The 22,880-nt window shown below is 37.4% G+C and overlaps 1 non-coding gene across 1 annotated transcript; it reads right to left on the bottom strand.

Annotated features, from left to right (window-relative positions):
* Positions 1-5,137: 5,137 nt before the first annotated feature.
* LOC131822326 (U6 spliceosomal RNA) lies at positions 5,138-5,244 on the bottom strand. The gene has a single exon (XR_009350203.1). It is a non-coding gene; the product is annotated as a U6 spliceosomal RNA (small nuclear RNA).
* Between the last annotated feature and the right edge of the window lie 17,636 nt (positions 5,245-22,880).

The following is a 22,880-nucleotide window of genomic DNA, read 5'->3' as shown; positions in this document are numbered from 1 at the left end:
AATGATGGAGAATAAAGAAGCTGAGCAAAAGAGAGACAAACAAATACTGGACCACGAGGAGAGAATTTGAGAGTTAAGTGAAACCATAAGACAACATGACATTAGAATAATTGGGATCCCAGGAGAAGAAGAAAGAGAGAGGGGAGCAGAAGGTATATTGGAGAGAATTTTTGTAGAGAATTTCCCTAATATGGCAAAGGGAACAAACATCAAAATCCAGGAGATGCAAAGAATGACCCTCAAAATCAATAAAAATTGGTCCACACCCCGTAACCTGATAGTAAAATTTACAACTGTTAACGACAAAGAGAAAATCCTGAAAGCAGCCTGGGAGAAGAAGTCTGTATTGTACAACAGTAAAAACATTTGATTGGCAGCAGACTTATCCACAGAGACCTGGCAGGCCAGAAAGAACTGGCATGATATATTCAGAGTGTTAAGAGAGAAAAACATGCAGTCAAGAATACTATATACAGCTAGGCTATCATTGAAAATAGAAGGAGAGATTAAAAATGTACCTGGACAAACAAAAGCTGAAATAATTTGCAAACACCAAACCAACTCTCCAGGAAATACTGAAAGGGGTCCTCTAAGCAAAGAGAGAGCCTAAAAGTAGTAGATCAGAAAGGAACAGAAACAATATACAGTAACAGTCACATTATAGGCAATACAATGCCATTAAATTCATATCTCTCAATAGTTACCCTGAATGTAAATGGCCTAAATACACCAATTAAAAGACACAGGGTATCAGAATGGATAAAAAGCAAAACCCGTCAATATGCTGCCCAAGATACTCATCATAGAACCGCAGACACCCCCAGATTTAAAGAGAGGGGGTGGAAAACAATGTACCATGCTAATGGACATCAGAAGAAAGCTTGGGTGGCAATCCTTATATCAGATCAATTAGATTTTAAGCCAAAGACTATAATAAGAGATGAGGAAGGACACTATATCATACTCAAAGGGTCTGTCCAACAAGAAGACCTAACAATTTTAAATATCTATGTCCTTAACATGGGAGCAGCCAACTATATAAACCAATTAATAACAAAATCAAAGAAACATATCAACCATAATAAAATAATAGTAGGGGAATTTTACACTCTCCTCATTGAAATGGACAGATCATCCAAGCAACAGATCAACAAGGAAAAAGGCCTTAAATGACACACTGGACAAGATGGACATCACAGGTATGTTCAACACATTCCAACCCAAAATAACAGAATACACATTCTTCTCTAGTGCACATGGAACATTCCCCAGAATAGACCACGTCCTGGGTCATAAATCAGATCTCAACCATTATCAAAAGACTGGGATCATCCCCTGCATATTCTCAGACCACAATGCTCTGAAACTAGAACTCAATCACAAGAGGAATATTGGAAAAAACACAAATACATGGAGACTAAACTGCATCCTCTAAAAAATGAATTGGTCAACCAGGAAATTAAAGAAGAATTGAAAAAATTCATGGAAACAAATGATAATGAAAAAAAAGTGCTCAAGATCTGTGGGATAGAGAAAAGGCAGTCCTGAGAGAAAATATAAAGCTGTACAAGCCTTTCTCAAGAAACAAGAAAGATCTCAAATACACAACATAATCCTACACCTAAAGGAGTTGGAGAAAGAACAACAAAGAAAGCCTAAACCCAGCAAGAGAAGAGGAATAATAAAGATCAGAAAAGAAATCAATGAAATAGAAACCAACAAAACAAAACAAAACACTACCAACAAAAAAAACAATAGAACAAATTAATGAAAGTAGGAGCTGGTTCTTTGAAAGAATTAATAAGATTGATAAACCCCTTTCCAGACATATCTAAAAGAAAAGAGAAAGGACCCAAATAAATAAAATCATGAATGAAAGAGGAGAGATCACAACCAACACCAAAGAAATACAAACAATTATAAGAACATACTATGAGCAACTCTACGCCAACAAATTCAAAAATCTGGAAGAAATGGATACATTCCTAGAGACATATAAACTACCACAACTGAACCAGGAAGAAATAGAAAACCTGAACAGACCCATAACCAGTACGGAGATTGAAACACTCATCAAAAATCTCCAAACAAACAAAAGCCCCGGGCCAGATGGCTTCCCAGGGGAATTCTACCAAACTTTTAAAGAAGAATTAATTCCTATTCTCCTGAAACGGTTCCCAAAAAATAGAAATGGAAGGAAAACTTCCAAACTCTTTTTTTCTGAGGCCAGCATCACCTTGATCCCCAAACCAGACAAGGATCCCATCAATAAAGAGAACTTCAGACCAATATCCTTGATGAACACAGATGCGAAAATTCTCACCAAAATACTAGCCAAACGGATTCAACAGTACATTAAAAGGATTATTCACCACGACCAAGTGGGATTTATTCCAAGGCTACAAGGTTGGTTCAGCATCTGCAAATCAGTCAATGTGATACAACACATTAATAAAAGAAAGAACAAAAACCACATGATATTCTCCATAGATGCTGAAAAGCATTTGACAAAGTGCAGTATCCTTTCCTGATTAAAACTTTCAAAGTGTAGGGATAGAGGGCACATATTATCAATATTATCAAAGCCATCTATGAAAAACCCACTGCAAATACCATTCTCAAAGGAGAAAAACTCAATCCTTTTCTGCTGCTGTCAGGAACATGGCAGGGATGTCCGTTATCATGACACTGCTGTTGAACATCGTACTAGAAGTCCTAGCCTCAGCAATCAGACAACAAAAAGAAATTAAAGGCATCCAAATTTTTCCAGTTGGCAAAAGAGAAGTCAAAATATCACTGTTTGCAGATGATATGATACTGTATGTGGAAAACTTAAAGGACTCCACTCCAAATCTGCTCTAACTTGTATAGGAATTCTGTAAAGTGTCAGGATATAAAATCAATGCACAGAAATTGGTTGCATTTTTTTTATACCAACAACACAGAAGAAATAGAAATTCAGGAGTGAATCCCATTTACAATTGCACCCCAAACCCTAAGATACCTAGGAATAAACCTAACCAAAGAGACAAAGAATTTATACTCAGACGACTCTAAAGTGCTCATGAAAGAAATTGAAGAAGACACAAAGAAATGGAAATATGTTCCATGCTCCTGTATTGGAAGAACAAATATTGTGAAAATGTCTATGCTACCTAAAGCAATCTACACATTTAATGCAATCCCTATCAAAATCCCATCCATTTTTTTCAAAGAAATGGGACAAATAATCCTAAAGTTTATATGGAACCAGAAAATACCTCGAGTAGCCAGAGGAATATTGAAAAAGAAAGCCAAAGTTGTTGGCATCACAATTCCAGACTTCAAGCTCTATTACAAAGTTGTCATCATCAAGATAGTAGGGAACTGTCACAAAAACAGACATAGATCAATGGAACAGAATAGAGAGCCCAGAAATACACCCTCAACTCTATGGTCAACTAATCTTCAACAAAACAGGAAGGAATGTCCAATGGAAAAAAGACAGCCTCTTCAACAAAAGGTGTTGGGAAAATGGAACAGCCACATGCAGAATAATAAAATTGGACCATTTCCTTACACCATACATGAAAATAGACTGGAAATGGATGAAGAAGCATAATGTGAGAAAGGAATCCATCAAAATCCTTGAGGAGAGAACAGGTAGCAACCTCTTTGACCTCAGCAGCAGCAACTTCTTCATAGGAACATAGCCAAAGGCAAGGGAAGCAAGGGCAAAAATGAACTATTGGGATTTCATCAGATCAAAAAGCTTTTACACAGCAAAGGAAACAGTTAACAAAGCCAAAAGATAACTGTCAGAATGGGAGAAGATATTTGCAAATGACATACCAGATAAAGGGCCAGTATCCAAAATCTATAAAGAGCTTATCAAACTCAACACCCTAAGAACAAATAATCCAATGAAGAAATGGGCAGAGGACATGAACAAACATTTCTGCAAAGAATACATCCAAATGGCCAACAGACACATGAAAAAATGCTCCACATCACTCGGCATCAGGGAAATACAAATCAAAACCAGAATGAGATACCACCTCACACCAGTCAGAATGGCTAAAAGGAACAAGTCAGTCAATGACAGATGCTGGCGAGGATGTGGAGAAAGGGGAACCCTCCTACACTCTACGTGGGAATGCAAGCTGGTGCAACCACTCTGGAAAACAGCGTGGAGGTTCCTCAAAAAGCTGAAAATTGAACTACCCTATGACCCAGTGATTGTATTACTGGGATATACCCTAAATATACAAACGTGGCATTCTGAAAGGGGCACATGCACCCAAATGTTTATAGCAGCAATGTCCACAATAGTTAAACTATGAAAAGAATCTGAATGTCCTTCAACAGATGAATCAATAAATAAGATGTAGTATATATGTGCAATGGAATACTATGCAGCCATCAAAAGTAATGAAATCCTGCTATTTGTGATGACGTGGATGAATCTAGAGGGCATTATGCTTGGCGAAATGAATCAATCTGAGAAAGACAACTATCATATGATCTCCCTGATATGATGAAGTGGAGATGCAATATAGGCGGTTTGGGGGGTATGAAAAGAAAAATAAAAGAAGATGGGATTGGGAGGGACACAAACCATAAAAGACTGAATCTCACAAAAGAGACTGAGGGTTGTTGGGGGGAGGTGTGTTGGGAGAGGATGGTGGGGGTATGGACATTGGGGAGGGTATGTGCCATGGTGAGTGCTGTGAAATGTGTAAACCTGGTGATTCACAGACCTGTACCCCTAGGGATAAAAGCACATTATATGTTTATAAAAAAATTTAAAAAATCCATTAAAAAAACACATATTGCAAGCCCAGAGCTAATCTCATATTCAATCAAAAAAGTTTGATAGTTTTCCCCTTAAAGATCAGAAACAAGACAAGTGTGTCCACTTTCACTACTCTCATTTGACATAGTACTGGATGTCCTAGCCAGAGAAGCAAGGAGCACAAAGAAATAAAAGACTCCAAAAAAAAGGAAGAAGCAAAATTTTCTTTTTTTGGATAACATGAACTTACATGTAAAAAAATCCTAAAAACTTCACAAAAAAATTTGAATAAACAAATTTAGTTAAGCTGCCAAATAGAAGATCAATATATAAAAGACAAGAATTTTTTTGTTTTGTTTTGTTTTTAATATGGATTGCTTCCCAGTTTTTCATGTCATCCTTGTTCAGTGATCACGCTAATCTTCTCTGCATCATTCCAATTTTAGTATATGTGCTGCCAAAGTAAGCACAAGACAGGAGCATTTTAACACTCTAATGATGAACTATCTGAAAAAATAAAGAAAACAATCTAATTCACAATAGCATCAAAAATAATAAAATCTTAGGAAAAGATTTAACTAAGAAGATGAAAGATCTGTACCCCATAAACTATGACAGTGATAAAGAAATTGAAGGAGATACAAATGGAAAGATAGCCCATATTTATGAACGGTAAGAATTAACATTGTTAAAATGTCCATACTACCGGAATCCATCTGTAAATTCAATTCCTATCAAAAATCCAAATTTAGGGGCACCTGGGTGGCTCAGTGGGTTGAGCCGCTGCCTTCGGCTCAGGTCATGATCCCAGGGTCCTGGGATCGAGCCCTGCATCAGGCTCTCTGCTCAGCAGGGAGCCTGCTTCCTCTTCTCTCTCTGCCTGCCTCTCTGCCTGCTTGTCATCTCTCTCTGTCAAATAAATAAATAAAAAATATTTTTAAAAAATCCAATATTATTTTTTTACAGTAGTAAGTAAAGAATCCTAAATATATAAGAGACCATAAAAGACAACAAATAATCAAAGCAGTTTTGAGAAAGAATGAAGAAGAGAAATTACACTTCTTGATTTGAAATTATATTACAAAGCCCCCATGCTCAAAACAATAAAGTATACTGGCATAAAAACAGACCAATAAAGAAGCAGAACAGAATTGAGAGTCCAGAAATAAATCCTTTCATACAGTCACCTAATATTTGACAGGGGCCAACATATGTAATGGGTAAAGATAGTCTGTTCAATAAATGATATTTAAAACTGAAGAGTCACATAAAACAGTATGAAACTGGAGCCTTATATCACTCATAAATCTTAACTTGAAATAGATTAAAGACTTAAATGTGATGCATGAAACTAAATTTCCTAAAGGAAAACATAGGAAAAATTCTCCTTGACATTGGTCTTGCCAATAGTTTTTTGGATACCAGACCAAAAACACAAGCAAAAAACACAAAAATAAATAAATGATATTACATCAAACTAAAGTTTCTGCATTGCCAAAAAAAAAAAAAAAAAGAGAGAGAGAGACAGAGAATAAAAACACAATCCACAGAATGGAAGAAAATACTTACAAATCTTATATCTGAAAACAGGTTAATAACCAACAGATACAAATAAAAATATATATAATTTAAAAAATAGCAAAAGGATCTCAATAGACTTTTTTTCAAAAAAGTTATAAAAATGACCAACAGGAGCATTAAAAAGTGCTCAACGTAAAAACTCAGGGCAAAGTCATTATGTTGTTTTTGTTTACCTCTGGAAAACACAGCAAGATATTACTACCTATTAGAATATATACTACCAAAAAATTAAAACTAACAAATTTTGGTAAATATTGGGGAAAATGGGGAACTTATGCACTGTGATAGGGATATAAATTTGTGTGGAAAACAGTATGGAGTTTATTCATGTTATTAAAAGTAAAATTACCATATGATTCAGTAATCCCACTTCTAGGTATATATCTAAAGGAAACGAAGTCACTATTCGAAGACGTATCTGCACTCTTTTTTTTTTTAAAGATTATATTTATTTATTTGACAGACAGAGATCACAAGTAGGCAGAGAGGCAGGCAGATAGAGAGGAGGAAGCAGGCTCCCTGCTGAGCAGAGAGCCTGATGTGGGACTCGATCCCAGGACCCTGGGATCATGACCTGAGCCGAAGGCAGCGGCTTAACCCACTGAGCCACCCAGGCGCCCCCATATCTGCACTAGTATGTTCATTATAAAATTATTAACTCTAAGAAAGAGATGGAAATAACTTCAGTATCCATTAATGGATGAATGAATAAAATAAGAATGGTAAATATATACTATGGAATACTACTTAACCATGAAAAATTAAGAAATACTGCCATTTACAACAGCATGGATGGATCTTGAAGGTATTATACTAAGTGAAATATTTCAAAGATTATATATATATATATATATATATTTAATTTATGTATTATGATATCCCTTACATACAGAATCTGAAGAAAAGGCAAACTAATGGAAACTTAGAGTTGAGTTGACAAGGGGTGAACCTGGGGTGGAGTAAGGTGGTCAAAGTGTACAAACTTGCAACTATAATATGAAAAAGTTCTGGGAATCTAATGTACAACATGATGATCATAGATAATAATATATACATACTTTTTTATTGTGCTTCCCTTTATTAAACTTTGTATATATCACATTCTTACAAGTTGAAAGTTTATAGGATTCTTGTATAAAATAGGTCTGCTGCCTCCATTTTTCTAACAACATTTGTTCATTTTGTGTCTCTCTGTCACATGTTGGTAATTCTTGCAATATTTCAAGTTTTTTCATTATTATTGTATTTGTTATGGTGACCTGTGATCAGTAATTATGACCCACTAACTACTCAGAACTAGTTTACTTAAGGTATATACATTGTTTTTCTTTAAAGACATAATGCTTTTGAACAGTACAGTATAGTGTTTATTTTTTATACGCACTGGGAAACCAAAAAATAATAATAATTTGACTTAGTTTATGGAGATAATCGCTTTATTGAGGTGCTATGGAACAAAACCCACAAGACCTCTGAAGTTTATCTCTACTGTACTATATACATAAAAGTTGCTAAGAGAGTAGATCTTAAAATTCCTTACGATACATGCATAAAAACAGTGGCAACTATATGAGATAGTAGATGTATTAACATTTTTATGTAGATTATATTGCAATACAGATGTATACCAATTTATGAAATTGTACAAAATTTACACAATGTTAAGTTTGCAATGTTATAAGAAATCATTTCTTAAATTTACAAATTATAATATGTCGATTATTTTTCAATAAAGCTGGAAAAAACTTTTTGTAGAATTAATCTATTTTTCAAAAAAGGAAGTAAGGAAGTAGAAACTGCAACTAACTCTGAAATAATAGAATATAAAATCCATTTTAGTTATATACACTGTGACAAAAACTATTGCTTAGTTTACAATGAAGGAATACTTATGAAGCATGAAGGATGGTCTATAAAAAGGCTGAAAGAGCTCATTTTTAAGGTTTAAATTTAAAATCTTCTTTTGAAATACTAAACTGACCACCCAGTTTTCCAAACATAAATGTCTTAACTGCATGAATTTATTTCATACAACTCTATAATCTAGTTTCATAAGAAAGCAGCATGCAAATTTTGAATAAGACAGACTTGCTTAAGTTTCTTTACGTTCAACAGTAAAGGATACTTCCCTAAAAATAAATAGAAGAAAAATCAGCATATTTATCATGATAATTATTATTCATAATGAGATTCATATTGAATTAGGGAATATATATCCTCGGGGGGGGGTAAAGTAAAATGAAATTTATTTTGGTAAATGTGTCTATGAATAGTCAATACAATGCCTCAATATAAATGAATATTATCATTTTGAACAATTTAATTACTATTATTAGAATTATTATAAGTATAAAAATAGCTATCATTTTAGCATGGAATATGAGACTCTCATGCTCCATGCTTCATTACAGCCACACAACAACTCTGCATAATAAGTATTATTATCATGATCTCATGGGTGAAAAAACTGAGTCTAACACATTTAGATAACTGGTTTATGATTACATGGCTAGTAAAGATGCATCACACTAATTGAGGCTTTATGATTTCAGAATTGTACTCTTTCCACTGCACATTCTATTACTCTGTAAATACTTGGCTTGTTTTCATTTAGTTCTTCAATTTTATTCATGTGGTGGTGGCTTAAAGCTTCATTTAAAGGAAGCTTAAAAAATTCATTTAACCAAAAGCTCCCAAGAATTAAAAATGTCATGGATCTAATGTAGACATGGATATCATTAGTTAATGGGTAACTATATATTTTCCACTCTAGTGAGATAACAGAGTATTTTTCTAAGTTTCAGTCTCTGAGTGTTACAAAGGACTTTGTTAAAATAGAAATATTTAGACAAAGGTGATCAAAAGTCTAGATCAGGTCGCCTTAAGAGAAATATTAGGAAACTGAGGAAACCAATGGAGATTTGAACACTGAGCTATGATATAATGAATGGTTTAAAGTATTTAGTAGAGTATAGAAAAGCCATTTAAAGCCTGGTCTTAGCCTAGCATTGCAGCTTCTGGGATATCTATCTATCATCAATCTAACTATCTATCTAACTAGATATAAATTTGAAAACTTTTTTAATTTAAGATTTTGAGAAATAGAACATAATCAGCACCATGGAAGATCTCTTTATGATAACAACCTAGCCCCTACTCCCAGTTTGTTAATATTCTCTCTTATTTAATGTAACATTGTGCAAATATAACACTACTGATCTGCTGTTATGAATGAAATAACTATAATCATCTGTTTGCATATCCTGGTGAAAATATTCATTTAGTTCCATGTTGTATTTCTAGGAATGGACCAATTTTTTTTATTTTTATTGTTAAGTTTTCTAAATATTGTCCAACTTACCTCAAATGTTTTTATTATGGGCACTGTCATTCTTTCACATTCTTGCAAGACATTTTTACTGTTGCCCAATATGGTAAGTGTGTAATAGTATGCCATTCTAGGTTTTAATTTAATTTTAATTTAATTTAATTTAATTCCAGATTCATAATAAAGATAAGCAGTTTTTATATATGAACGGCCATTTGGATTACCCTTTCTGTAAAGTACATGCTCAAATCTTTTGATATCTTAACATTTTGTCATACTGACTTCTTTAATAGTAGATTTTCTGAATGAACTTTTAGCTGTGTAGGTCTTCTCTATTTTATTTTGAACTTGTTTTCATTTCAAAATCTTTATATGTATTTCCATAATCTGCTTTTATTTTGCTTTGTCTATTATCTATATATTTATATATTTATTTATTTATTAGCAAGCAAGAGAGAGCGAGCGAGCGAGAGCGCAGGGAGGGATAGAAAAAGAAGAGAAAAGAATCTTAAGCAGGCTCCAGACTCAGCACAGAGCCCAACTCTGGGCTCTATTTCACAACCCTGACATCATGACCTGAGCCAAAATGAAAGAAATAAAATAAAATTAAGGTGTTAAAAAAAAAGGAAAAAGAATTGGAGGTTTAATTAAGCGAACCACCCAGGCACCACTGTGGTATCTTAAATTAGCTGTCATATCTTTAAAGTTCTAGAGTATCCATTTGGTTCATTTATAAAATCTTTCTCAATATCATTTTTAGTGTCAGTTTTTTGTTCAATTTGCTTCCCCTCTCATTTCTTTGAGCAGAGTAATCAAGCCATTTTACAATCTTTATTGATCATTTTAATATCATACTTAATCCCATTTTGTCTATCAAATCTTGTTAATGGTTTTTCTTTGTGTGCTTTGTTACATTTTGCTATGTTCAAGACATTATATTTGAAACTCTTATTGAGTAGGGATAATTAAGAGCTATAATAATGGTATGGTCCTCCTTGGCAGGATTTTCTATTATATCTGAGACTCTACAAGACAATCATACTCCAAATTCAGTGACTGACTTTCTCAGTTTACACAGAAGGCAAGGTAGGCTCTAGTCTTATTTCTGCTTCTCCTTGTGCTTTGGGGATCTCAACTTAAATTTGGGTTGTACCAAAGTCCTCAAACTTGATTGCTGCTGGATTTTGAATTTTGTTTTTCTAGTATCAAGAGTCTATTAAAAACACAGCTCAGTGTGTTTTAGCAGTTTCAAATGCTCTCATAGATAAAATGGCTTCAGGGCATATATCTCCAGGCTCTCATTGTATTTCGTATTTTGGCCCAGTAATCCCTCACTTATTTTTATAATCATTCTGATATTTTTAACTTTAAAAGCTATTTTGTCTGGATTTTTAGTTGTCTTAAGTAGGAGTTTTTAGATCACCATTACTAGAAGCAACAACAAATATACATGAAAATATCTGCAGAAGTTTATCACATCTTTATGGCTTTGAACTTCTATAAGCTGAGGCATCCTTCTCTAATCACTTAGGCAAACTCCAATTTTCCCTTTAAAACAACACAAGAATTGCTTCATTTAAGAACATGTTCAGGGATGACTCTTCCCCACTGTTCTTACCAACATTCCCACACACTCTTTGCTACCCACACCTTGTTTATGATCTTTTTTTAGGTATATCAGCGTCAACAGGATTTTGCTCTATTGTATTTTTGTCCTTTAGAGCTTTAATTAAATATTAATTCCATAGAAAGTCTGTCCCTTTTCTTTCAAACCTGGGTTAGTTATTTCTTCTCATCCTTTGTCAGAAGTTACTTTATTAGAGAAACATATAGCTGTATTGTGACTTTGGAGCCTTTACAGTTTTTTGACTGGAAAAATCACCCACCCCTGAGATCTTTACACAGCTTCATAGCTGATATTATTCAGAAATCTGTTCTAAACAGATTTTTAAGGGAGTCCTTTTTGGACCACTCAGTTAAAAAACCTCTTCTCAATCACTGCTCTTTTTAAAATGTGCTTATTTAGTTCAAATATGCATCACTATTAAAGAAAAAAACAGTACAATTTTTTTTTAAGTTGGCTTACCTATTATCTATCTCTCCCATTAAAATGATTCCTCTGTTGATGGGCATCTAGGTTCTTTCCATAGTTTTGCTATTGTGGATATTGCTGCTATAAACATTCGGGTGCACGTGCCCCTTTGGATCACTACATCTGTATCTTTAGGGTAAATACCCAGTAGTGCTATTGCTGGGTCATAGGGCAGTTCTATTTTCACCATTTTGAGGAACCTCCATGCTGTTTTCCAGAGTGGCTGCACCAGCTTGAATTCCCACCAACAGTGTAGGAGGGTTCCCCTTTCTCCGCATCCTCGCCAGCATCTGTTATTTCCTGACTTGTTGATTTTAGCCATTCTGACTGGTGTGAGGTGATACCTCATTGTGGTTTTGATCTGTATTTCCCTGATGCACAGTGATATGGAGCACTTTTTCATGTGTCTGTTGGACATCTGGATGTCTTCTTTGCAGAAATGTCTGTTCATGTCCTCTGCCCATTTCTTGATTGGATTATTTGTTCTTTGGGTGTTGAGTTTGCTAAGTTCTTTATAGATTTTGGACATTAGTCCTTTATCTGATATGTCATTTGCAAATATCTTCTCCCATTCTGTCAGTTGTCTTTTGATTTTGTTAACAGTTTCCTTTGCTGTGCAAAAGCTTTTGATCTTGATGAAATCCCAAGAGTTCATTTTTGCCCTTGCTTCCCTTGCCTTTGGCATTGTTCCTAGGAAGATGTTGCTGCAGCTGAGGTCGAAGAGGTTCCTGCCTGTGTTCTCCTCAAGGATTTTGATGGATTCCTTTCGCACATTGAGGTCCTTCATCCATTTTGAGTCTATTTTCGTGTGTGGTGTAAGGAAATGGTCCAATTTCATTTTTCTGCATGTGGCTGTCCAATTTTCCCAGCACCATTTATTGAAGAGGCTGTCTTTTTCCATTGGACATTCTTTCCTGCTTTGTCGAAGATGAGTTGACCATAGAGTTGAGGGTCTATTTCTGGGCTCTGTATTCTGTTCCATTGATCTATGTGTCTGTTTTTGTGCCAGTACCATGCTGTCTTGATGATGACAGCTGTGTAATAGAGCTTGAAGTCCGGAATTGTGATGCCACCAACTTTGGCTTTCTTTTTCAATATCCCTTTGGCTATTCGAGGTCTTTTCTGGTTCCATATAAATTGTAGAATTATTTGTTCCATTTCTTTGAAAAAGATGGATGGTACTTTGATAGGAATTGCATTGCGTAGATTGCTTTAGGTAGCATAGACATTGATCAAGAAGATGTGGTATATATACACAATGTAATACTATGAAGCCATCAAAAGAAATGAAATCTTGCCATTTGTGACAACATGGATGGAACTAGAGCATATCATGCTTAGCGAAATAAGTCAAGCAGAGAAAGACAACTATCATATGATCTCCCTGATATGAGGAAGTGGTGATGCAACATGGGGGCTTAAGTGGGTAGAAGAAGAATCAATGAAACAAGATGGAATTGGGAGGGAGACAAACCATAAGTGACTCTTAATCTCACAAAACAAACTGAGGGTGGCTGGGGGGAGGGAGGTTGGGAGAAGGGGGTGGGATTATGGACATTGGGGAGGGTATGTGCTTTGGTGAGTGCTGTGAAGTGTGTAAACCTGGTGATTCACAGACCTGTATCCCTGAAGATAAAAATATATGTTTATAAAAAAATAAAAAATTAAAATGATTCCTCTGGTCTGGGGTTTTGTTGTGCTCATCTTAGGCCAGGCACTCAATAAATTTTCTATGAATGATTGAATTGTTTGACTCCCTTGCTAGATTCTCAACTTCATGAGGCCAAGGATTGTTCTATTCAGTCCTTCTTTATCCTCAATGTCTGTTATATTGCAGTCACTTACGTGACTAATGGGAAAAATCACAGAAAGAAATAGTTAAAACTACAGAAAAACCCTGTAGGTTCAATAACACAAAGCTTTCTAAAATTATTTAGCTCAGGAATTGAATACTGACTGCACTTTTGATTATTTTTTAAATGATATTGAATTTAATTTAAATGGAAATACTTGAATGGTAGAATAATAAAAAAATTATAAAAGGAACTTGTTCCTTAAAGTAAGAATTATATAGGACTTGCTTTCAGTAACATAGACATTTTCACAATATTTATTCTTCCAATCCAGGAGCATGGAACATTTTTCCATTTCTTTGTGTCTTCCTCGATTTCTTTCATGAGTACTTTATAGTTTTCTGAGTATAGATTCTTAGCCTCTTTGGTTAGGTTTATTCCTAGGTATCTTATGGTTTGGGGTGCAATTGTAAATGGAATGGACTCCTTAATTTCTCTTTCTTCTGTCTTGTTGTTGGTGTAGAGAAATGCATTGATTTTATATCCTGACACTTTACTGAATTCCTGTACTAGTTCTAGCAGTTTTGGAGTGGAGTTTTTTGGGTTTTCCACATATAGTATCATATCATCTGCGAAGAGTGATAGTTTGACTTCTTCTTTGCCGATTTGGATGCCTTTAATTTCCTTTTGTCTGATTGCTGAGGCTAGGACTTCTAGTACTATGTTGAATAGCAGTGGTGATAATGGGCATTCCTGCCGTGTTCCTGACCTTAACGGAAAAGCTTTCAGTTTTTCTCCACATTGAGAATGATATTTGCGGTGTGTTTTTCTTAGATGGCTTTGATGATATTGAGGTATATGCCCTCTATCCCTACAATCTGAAGTGTTTTGATCAGGAAGGGGTGCTGTACTTTGTCAAATGCTTTTTCAGCATCTATTGAGAGTATCATATGGTTCTGGTTCTTTCTTTTATTGATGTGTTGTATCACATTGACTGATTTGCGGATGTTGAACCAACCTTGCAGCCCTGGAATAAATCCCACTTGGTCGTGGTGAAGAATCCTTTAAATGTACTGTTGAATCCGATTGGCTAGTATTTTGGTGAGAATTTTCGCATCTGTGTTCATCAAGGATATTGGTCTATAGCTCCCTTTTTTGATGGGATCCTTGTCTGGTTTTGGGATCAAGGTGATGCTGGCCTCATAAAATGAGTTTGGAAGTTTTCCTTCCATTTCTATTTTTTGGAACAGTTTCAGGAGAATAGGAATTAGTTCTTCTTTAAATGTTTGGTAGGATTCCCTGGGAAACCGTCTGGCCCTGGGCTTTGGTTTGTTTGCAGATTTTTAACGACTGTTTCAATCTCCTTACTGGTTATGGGTCAGTTCAGGATTTCTATTTCTTCCTGGTTCAGTTGTGGTAGTTTATATGTTTCTAGGAATGCATCCATTTCTTCCAGATTGTCAAATTTGTTGGCGTAGAGTTGCTCATAGTGTGTTCTTATAATAGTTTGTATTTCTTTAGTGTTAGTTGTGATCTCTCCATTTTAATTCATGATTTTATTTATTTGAGTCCTTTCTCTTTTCTTTTTGATAAGTCTGGCCAGGGGCTTATCAATTTTATTAATTCTTTCAAAGAACCAGCTCCTAGTTTCGTTGATTGCTCTATTGTTTTTTTTGGTTTCTATTTCATTGATTTCGGCTCTGATCTTTATGATTTCTCTTCTCCTGCTGGGCTTAGGGTTTCTTTGAAGTGTGTAAACCTGGAGATTCACAGACCTGTGAATATGGGGATAAAAAAATATGTTTATAAAAAAATTTTAAAAAAGAATTATATAGGGCATCTCTTCTAGAAGCAAAATTTTCAAATGTCAAGAAGGAGAAGTAAGAGTGTGAAATGTACTTCAATGCTCTTTTCTTTATATTCAGCAAACAGTTACATTCACACCTTTACAATTTTTTCAACTCTTTTGACAAAGCCCTCAGAGTGGTTATTGCTGATGACAACCATCACAGCCTAACAGGAGAAATTTTATAAAGAAAAATAATAGCATGTTTTTCCCAAATTGTTAAGCATATGGTGAAACTCTGTCGGATTCAAAGGAGGAATGTACAATTCCATGCTCTATATAATAATAACTTATCTTAATAGTGACTTTGCAATTTTTTAGATATATCCATTTACTGAAACCGCTAACAAATAATCAAAAATTTAAAAATTATAGGGGTTCGAGACAGGAATTATCTAATCTAAAATAGCACATGTTCACAGAATACACAACACATATCCCAAGTACTACTATAGGTTTCAAGTAATAGTCAAAACAATAGTAAAAATGATTCAGATCCTACCAGTCAAATCATAAATGGGACCTTAATTGTAAATCCTTATCTTTAGTTCAAAGCAGGTAATTGGGTGCTGAAGATACATTATAGACCTAATATGTTATAGAATTCCTCTGAATGAGTCATTTATTCCATCACTTTTCCTTCACAGATGCTGACCCATGTTTTGGTTCCTGGAAATAGCTGCTACCCTGTCATACTTCTTAAAAGCACATATATTGATAACTCTACTCATTTCTCCATCCCTCTGTGACTGTCACTGTGTTAAAATGTGGAGCCAGCTGACTCACTTGTGGTGGTAACTTGTAGAAATAATAAAGTAGAGAGTTTGCAAAGTATTTTGTTATTTCTAAAAATGCAAAAACCAAATTACATTGAAATCATAAGGGGTGTTTCAGGGAGAGCTGTAGGATGTTGCTTCTTGTGTAATCCACAGAGATTAGCTCCAACACATATTTAAACTCTCCTCTAGGAGCAACCTCAGCGGTAAAGCAAGAAGATAAACAGATGTATACACACCCTGGCACAAAATTTTCACTTATGTTTGGCTTCCTAGTCTCCTCGTGTTACTTATTTATCTTAACTTCTCTCTGAAATCAGGGAACACAGAATCTCAATCAGTTGACATTTTTCTACTGAATTACCCAATAGTCTGATCATACCCCTAAGACTTTTTTAAATTAGTTCACTCATAATCCCAAATCTGCTTTGCCTCCTCAGCTCAGTACACTGTAATTTGATTTCAAAATGAGGACAGTTGTGAGTAATGCCACATTCATTAATCTATTTTACAATTCCTTGTACTTAGAACTATGAAAATATGTTAATAACATCCATTCCAATAAGCCACCCTAAATTTATTATCATGAAACAAGACCTCAAGAAAGAGAATTCAAAATCATCCATGTATTTGCAATGTGTTGCAATAAAGCCTTTATCAATAGACTTCCCTGTGCACATGGTGGTCAAATTGCTGGTGAAAGCCAGCCAGATCTATTACAAGCTTTCTCATGGCTTCTAGGTACCCCAAGTGAGCCTTTATTGATACTGGGAAGGAATAAAGCAGAGAAGGGATAAACAGTGATGTAAGAATTGGCTAGACAAAAGTAATGACTCTCATTACAAAGTGAGTATTTTAAAGCAAAAGAGCCTGTTGGGAATATTGTTTTATAAAATAGTGGTATTTTTTTACTAACTTTTTAAAATTCAATTAGTTAACATATAGTGTACCATTAGTTTCAAATGTAGATTTCAGTTATTCATCCATAGCATATAATAGCTAATGCTAAGTACTTACTGTTATAGCTTCTTGAAAGCAGAATTTTAACCCACTGAGCCACCCAGGCGCCCTTGAAAGCAGAATTTTAGATCATATTTTCTGATTACTTCCATGTAGTACAACACTTTTCTGCTAGCAACCTTCAACACATACTGTTTGTTCGAGGAATTTCTTTAATAATAAATAAATAGGAATTTATTTAAATTTATAAATATATAAAATAAATAGGAATTTATTTAAATTGATTTAAATATTGCATGCTGTTTCATTGTTCATAAATAAGGTGATGATAGTATAGCCATTAGTTGGTAACACTGATATATCACTTTCTTTTTACTTCTCAGTGCATTCTCTTTAGACAAAATAGATACATATTTTAAAAGAATCTGAATCTGTGGCAAACTTTTAAAAAAACCCTAAACAATAAAGTTTATCATTTTAAGTAATCTCAATTATCGTCCTCAATTGTGATAGTATATCCTTCTATCTAGGCCAGATATTGTATGAGTGATTTGAAGAGACATACTTTTCTAAATTTCACTTTTCTCATCTGCAAAATGCTGATCATTATCCTACAATAAAATACACTTACAATTTTTTGATGAGAATTTATTTATTTATTTTAAGATTTAATTTATTTATCAGAGAGAGTGGGCGAGAGCACAAGCACAGGCAGACAGAATGGCAGGCAGAGGCAGAGGGAGAAGCAGGCTCCCGGCCGAGCAAGGAGCCTGATGCGGGACTCAGTCCCAGGACGCTGGGATCATGACCTGAGCCAAAGGCAGCTGCTTAACCAACTGAGCCACCCAGGCGTCCCTTTTGATGAAAATTTAATCTGTATAAACAATATATTTGCTGTAATGCGTGGTTCATGGAAAACATCTTATTTAATTATAAGCAACAACAGTATTAGAAATTAAGTAAATGTGTCTATAATATTTAAAGTTTTAACACATAATTCCAGTGCTTTGCCTTATTTTCTCAAATCCCTTTACCATTTTCACTGACAGAGTCAAATGTACTTTTTCTACTAGTAGCCAGCTCTTTGTCTTTTGTCAGATAAATGCACTTGTGAATTATTTATAATAGAGATATTAGCAATAATAATAATAATAATAATAATAATAAATAGCAATGAAAATGTTAAAAAAAGTATTCTTAACTAATTAGGGTTCTTAGGCATCAATTAGAGGAACCACCTCTGGCAAGCAAATTAATCTACAAAACATTCCCAGAATTAACAATCAATCAGATACAGGGTTGTCCGTAGACTGAAAGTTGAAGCAAAAGGACTAGGTTTGGAAAATAGGTAAGGACAGTGAAAAAAATGATCAAATTTTTGGGCAAAATAAATTCTTAGGTGTCCTTTCAATGGAGTCCTGGGCATTATGTAGCAGAAACTCTGGAGATTATCTCAATCCATTGGAGTCACACCGTTTATTAGCTTGCTATTGACAAAGTGCCCAGCCTGTGTCTGTTTTCCATTACTGTCAGGGTTCTAGAAGTTCACGCACTGCCCACCACTGACAGTAGGGGCATCTCTCTGTCCAGATTTTCCCTTTACATAAGGAGGTCAGTTACAGGAGATTAGGGCCCACTCTAACGACCTCATTGTAATGTGATTGCATCTGTAAGGACTCTAGTTCCAAATAAGGTCACGTTCTGTGGTACCAGAGATAAGGACAGCAGCAAGGTTTCTGGGGGAAATGCAGGTCAGCTCTTAACAGTCCACTCTCTGGCACCCCAAATTCGTGTCCTTCCCATGTGCAAAATGCCTTCACCCAATGCCCCCCAAAGCACTAATCATTCCAGAATCAACTCAAAATCTGAAATCTCATCTGTCCTCCTCCACTCAAAGACCCAGATCTCACCCAGGCCATGGGACCTGAGGACTGCATCCAAAAGCCACAATCTCCTTGTAAAGCTGCCCATCAGGTCCTGACATCACCCTCATTAGTCCCAGCAGCCGAGGGCCTACAGTTCCCAGAGACAGTTTCTCAGAGGAAGTTTGAAGACCACCTCAGAGGACGTTCTTTGGGAGTGAATGAAGAGGGAAGGGGGTCAGAGCCTCCTGCCATTCCCAGGGCACCCAGAACCCAGAGAGTGAGGCCTCGGGTGCTTTCTAGTGACCGATTCAAGGCAATTCTTCGAATTTGGGACTTCAGAGTTAACTTAGTTTTCATTTGTGATTATTATTTTTGTGTGGGGGCCATAGCTTTTCTTTTGACCTATGGCTGTTTTCACTCCCGGTTCTGAAGAAGCCCCTAAATCCTAACCCTGTTGAGGACTCCGAAAGCTCTCAGAGCAGCAGTGCTGGGGGACAGTGTGGACACATGGTTTGGTTTCTCCTCTGGCCTGATTCTGCGGCAGCCCCGCTCTGTCCTCCTCAGACTTCAGAGCAATAGCTGAACAAGTGGAGAAAGGACCAGGGGGTCAGGAAGGTGGCCACCGAAGAGTGACTTCTCTGGAGGGTGGCTGAGCTAGCAAGTGAGTGTGTTAGTCCAGCTCTGCCTGCAGTCGGGATGGAGCTGAACAGGGGCCAGGGAACGGGAGGAGGAGCAGAGAGCGGGGACAGAGGGACCAAAGAGGAGATTCAGACGAAGGGAAGTAATTGGGAGGACAGAGAAGAAAATCTAGAAGACAGGCATGTAAGAAAGGAAAAGGGAGGAAGTGGGCATTGGGAAAGGGCACCACCAGGGAAGGAGAGAGGGGAAGGGAAGAGGAAGGAAGAGAGGAAAGGGGAAAGGGAGAAGGGAAGGGTCAGCATGCCAGGGCTCCCCCTGCATCTGAAGAAGAGGTGGCTGGTCAAACAGGGTGCTCACTCCTTGGTCCCAGTTTCTGCTCCCAGTGCTACTGGGATTTGCAAGGAAGGCAGGCTGTCCCCTGGGACCCACTGGAGCCCACTGGAGCCCACAGGAGGGTGGGAGAGGTAAGATGCCACCGGGTCCTGTCCTGAGCTGCTCCCAGCTGCCAGCCTCACCACATGGGGCAAGAGGGACCCCAGAACAAAGGAAGGACACAGGCCCACATGTCTGCCGGTGGCCCTGGGCACTTAGCTCATCGCAGTGAACCACACCACCTCCTCCACCCAGGCTTCCAAAGCCTCCTTCTTCGTTCCTGGCTTTCATGTCTGTACGAACATGAGCCAGATCTAACTCATCTCCGACAGACAATTCTGACTCACCCTGTGTCAGATTTTTATTAGTGGCTGTGATAGAGTAAGACAGCAACGCTCCATCAAACGGACTATTTCCTCCCACGTGACCTCAACAGTCTTATACATTTTTCTTAGCGAAAAAATCTTGTCTCCTTCCATTAAGCTCATAACGTGGTCTAATAGTATACATGTGCCTTCGTTAGATGCGAAGCGATACAGAAGTCCTTTTTTTAAATTTTACAAGGTAAAGTCAGTGAACACATCTAACTTGACGAATAGGTCTCTAAAATGTCAATCCAGGCAAAGCTTTTTCTGCCTACAGTTTGAAGCCTACGTGGTGACATTATTAAAACGCTTTCAGTCCCTCAGTGAGGCTCTTAGAAGCTAGCCAGGGCTTACTACATGCCAGGCACTGTGTCAGGTGTTGGAGCTAAATGGATGGAGAGCTTGGAGGCTGGCAGGGGAGGGACATCCATGACACAACCACAGCTAGAATGGGAGGCCAGTGCTAGAAAAGAGAGAGCAGGCTGCATGGAGAGTGTGTACCATGGGGCTTGTGAGCTCACGAATAAGTGGGAGTACCTGGAGTGGGGAGACAGGGGAGAGGAAGAGGGTCTTCCCATCAATGGGAATCACCTGTGCTTGGAGTCAGGTGCCATGAGGGGTCTCCACAGGAAGAGGGAGGCAGCGTGGTTGAAGGGCAGACAGACGGGGCAGAACAGGCATCAGTCTTTTGGAGGAGTAGGAAGAGACGGATGGGAGGATTATGGATGCCTTTGGAGGACTGAGAATTTGTTAGAAGATCAGTGCAGATTTCTATGGAGACAAATGCCAGGAACTGATAGGTCTTTGAAAGGTCACTCTGGCTACCTTTTGGCAAAGCGGTGGGTAAAAGGCACGTGCAGGTGTGAACACACCAGGTGGGAGGTGAGTGCAGGGAATCAGGTGAGGGAGCATGGGAACTTGGTCCGGGGGTATATAAGGGAAAATAGCCTTTAACGAGTTCCACAAATTGGCACCAGCTGTGGCTTCATTACAGCGCTGGAAGGGGTAGGTGGGTGTGTCCTGGAGGTTACAGAAATTACATGAGAAAGGGAAGTCATTTTAGATCTTTTTTCCAACTAGAGGAACTCTCACCTCATTGATAGAATTCCAGAGTGGGAACGGATGGACATGAGGACATCTTTGAAATGTCTGAATATGTTCTTCGACATCTTTGCAAGTGACGAGGAGACCTTGACCTTAGGAGCCCTCGGCCCTCTTTGTAGCCAAAAAGATTTCACCTACAGATTTGGGTTCTCCCTTTTAAAGTCAAGGAGACAGTCCTTCCAAAGGACACCTCCTATCATTTTACCCTCTCATCATACCTCACGTGCTGGGATCTCTAAGACCCTCTGTTCCAGGTTGTGCGTATCCACTTTGGTGGGGCCGGTCGTGCCAAGAACACCACCACAGGAAATCTAGAGCCTGTAGTGCTACTAATAACATCTTCTAAGACTGTATTTTCTGCTCTCATGGCCTGTTCCCACCATGACTCACTGAAGCTTTTTACACGTTGTATCCAGTAAGCTATAGTTCCCAAAGCTCATCTTCTCTAGTGCCATTAATTTTTAGGGGACCAGGCCAGTCACTTTTCTCCCCACCCCTCCCCTCTCAACCATTGTTTATTTCTGTGAAGGCTTTTCCTAGTTTGTTTCAAGGCAAGAGCACTCTTCATGGGGAAGGGGGAAAGGTCAGGACCTGAAGAGAGACATTGTGGACTCTTCCCTGAGCCCAGAGTTAGCCTCAGGGCTCAATCTCAATAGCGTGAGGTCACCACATGAGCCAGAACCTAGAGTTGGGCACTTCACTGAGGGTGCCGCCCAGGTGCTCCTCAGCTGTTGTTGACCCATTTCTGGAGATGGGCACCTGCATGGCTCGGTTAGTTCAGTGAATGCCTTGGGCTCAGGTCATGACCCTGGACTGGCAGGATCTCGTCCCACCTCGGGATCCCAGCTCCTTGGGGAGTCGGCTTCTCCCACTGACCTTCTCCTCTCTCATGCTCTCTCTCACTCATTCTCGCTCCATGAAGGAAAGACAAGCTTTCCAAAAAGTGTCTGGAGCCTTGTTGGATGGGCTTGAATGTGGTGGATCTCAGTGAGTTTTCTCATCGCATGCAGACACCTTGAGGATAGCCATGTCTTTCTAAAAGGATCCCTTGTTGTTCTGCCATGGTTTCTTTCTCTGTTCACGGATCGGGTGTCTTTCCATTGTCTCTTCTCAAGACCTCAGAAAATCAGCCTTTGAGGATTCCTTTGGGTACGGTCTAGCCCTTTTCATCTTTTCTCTTTCCACAAAATCTATACTACCCTCTGCATCCGCCTATGTAGAGTTTATTTTTCACTGACCTATCCAGGTCTTTTCTTTCAATAGAATTTCAGTCCTTCATTCTGCAGGTCATTGTTGAAAAGTTAAAGGTGAAGTCTCCTAACTCGCTAAGCGTATTTTCTTTTTCCTATCTATTCCTTCCTACCTTTCTATCTATACACATAGAT

The sequence above is a fragment of the Mustela lutreola genome, chromosome X (genome assembly GCF_030435805.1).
Source record: "Mustela lutreola isolate mMusLut2 chromosome X, mMusLut2.pri, whole genome shotgun sequence".
In the NCBI taxonomy this organism is placed as follows: Eukaryota; Metazoa; Chordata; class Mammalia; order Carnivora; family Mustelidae; genus Mustela; species Mustela lutreola.
The sequence above is the reverse complement of the archived record's forward strand: the minus strand, read 5'-3'. Positions and strand labels throughout refer to the sequence as shown.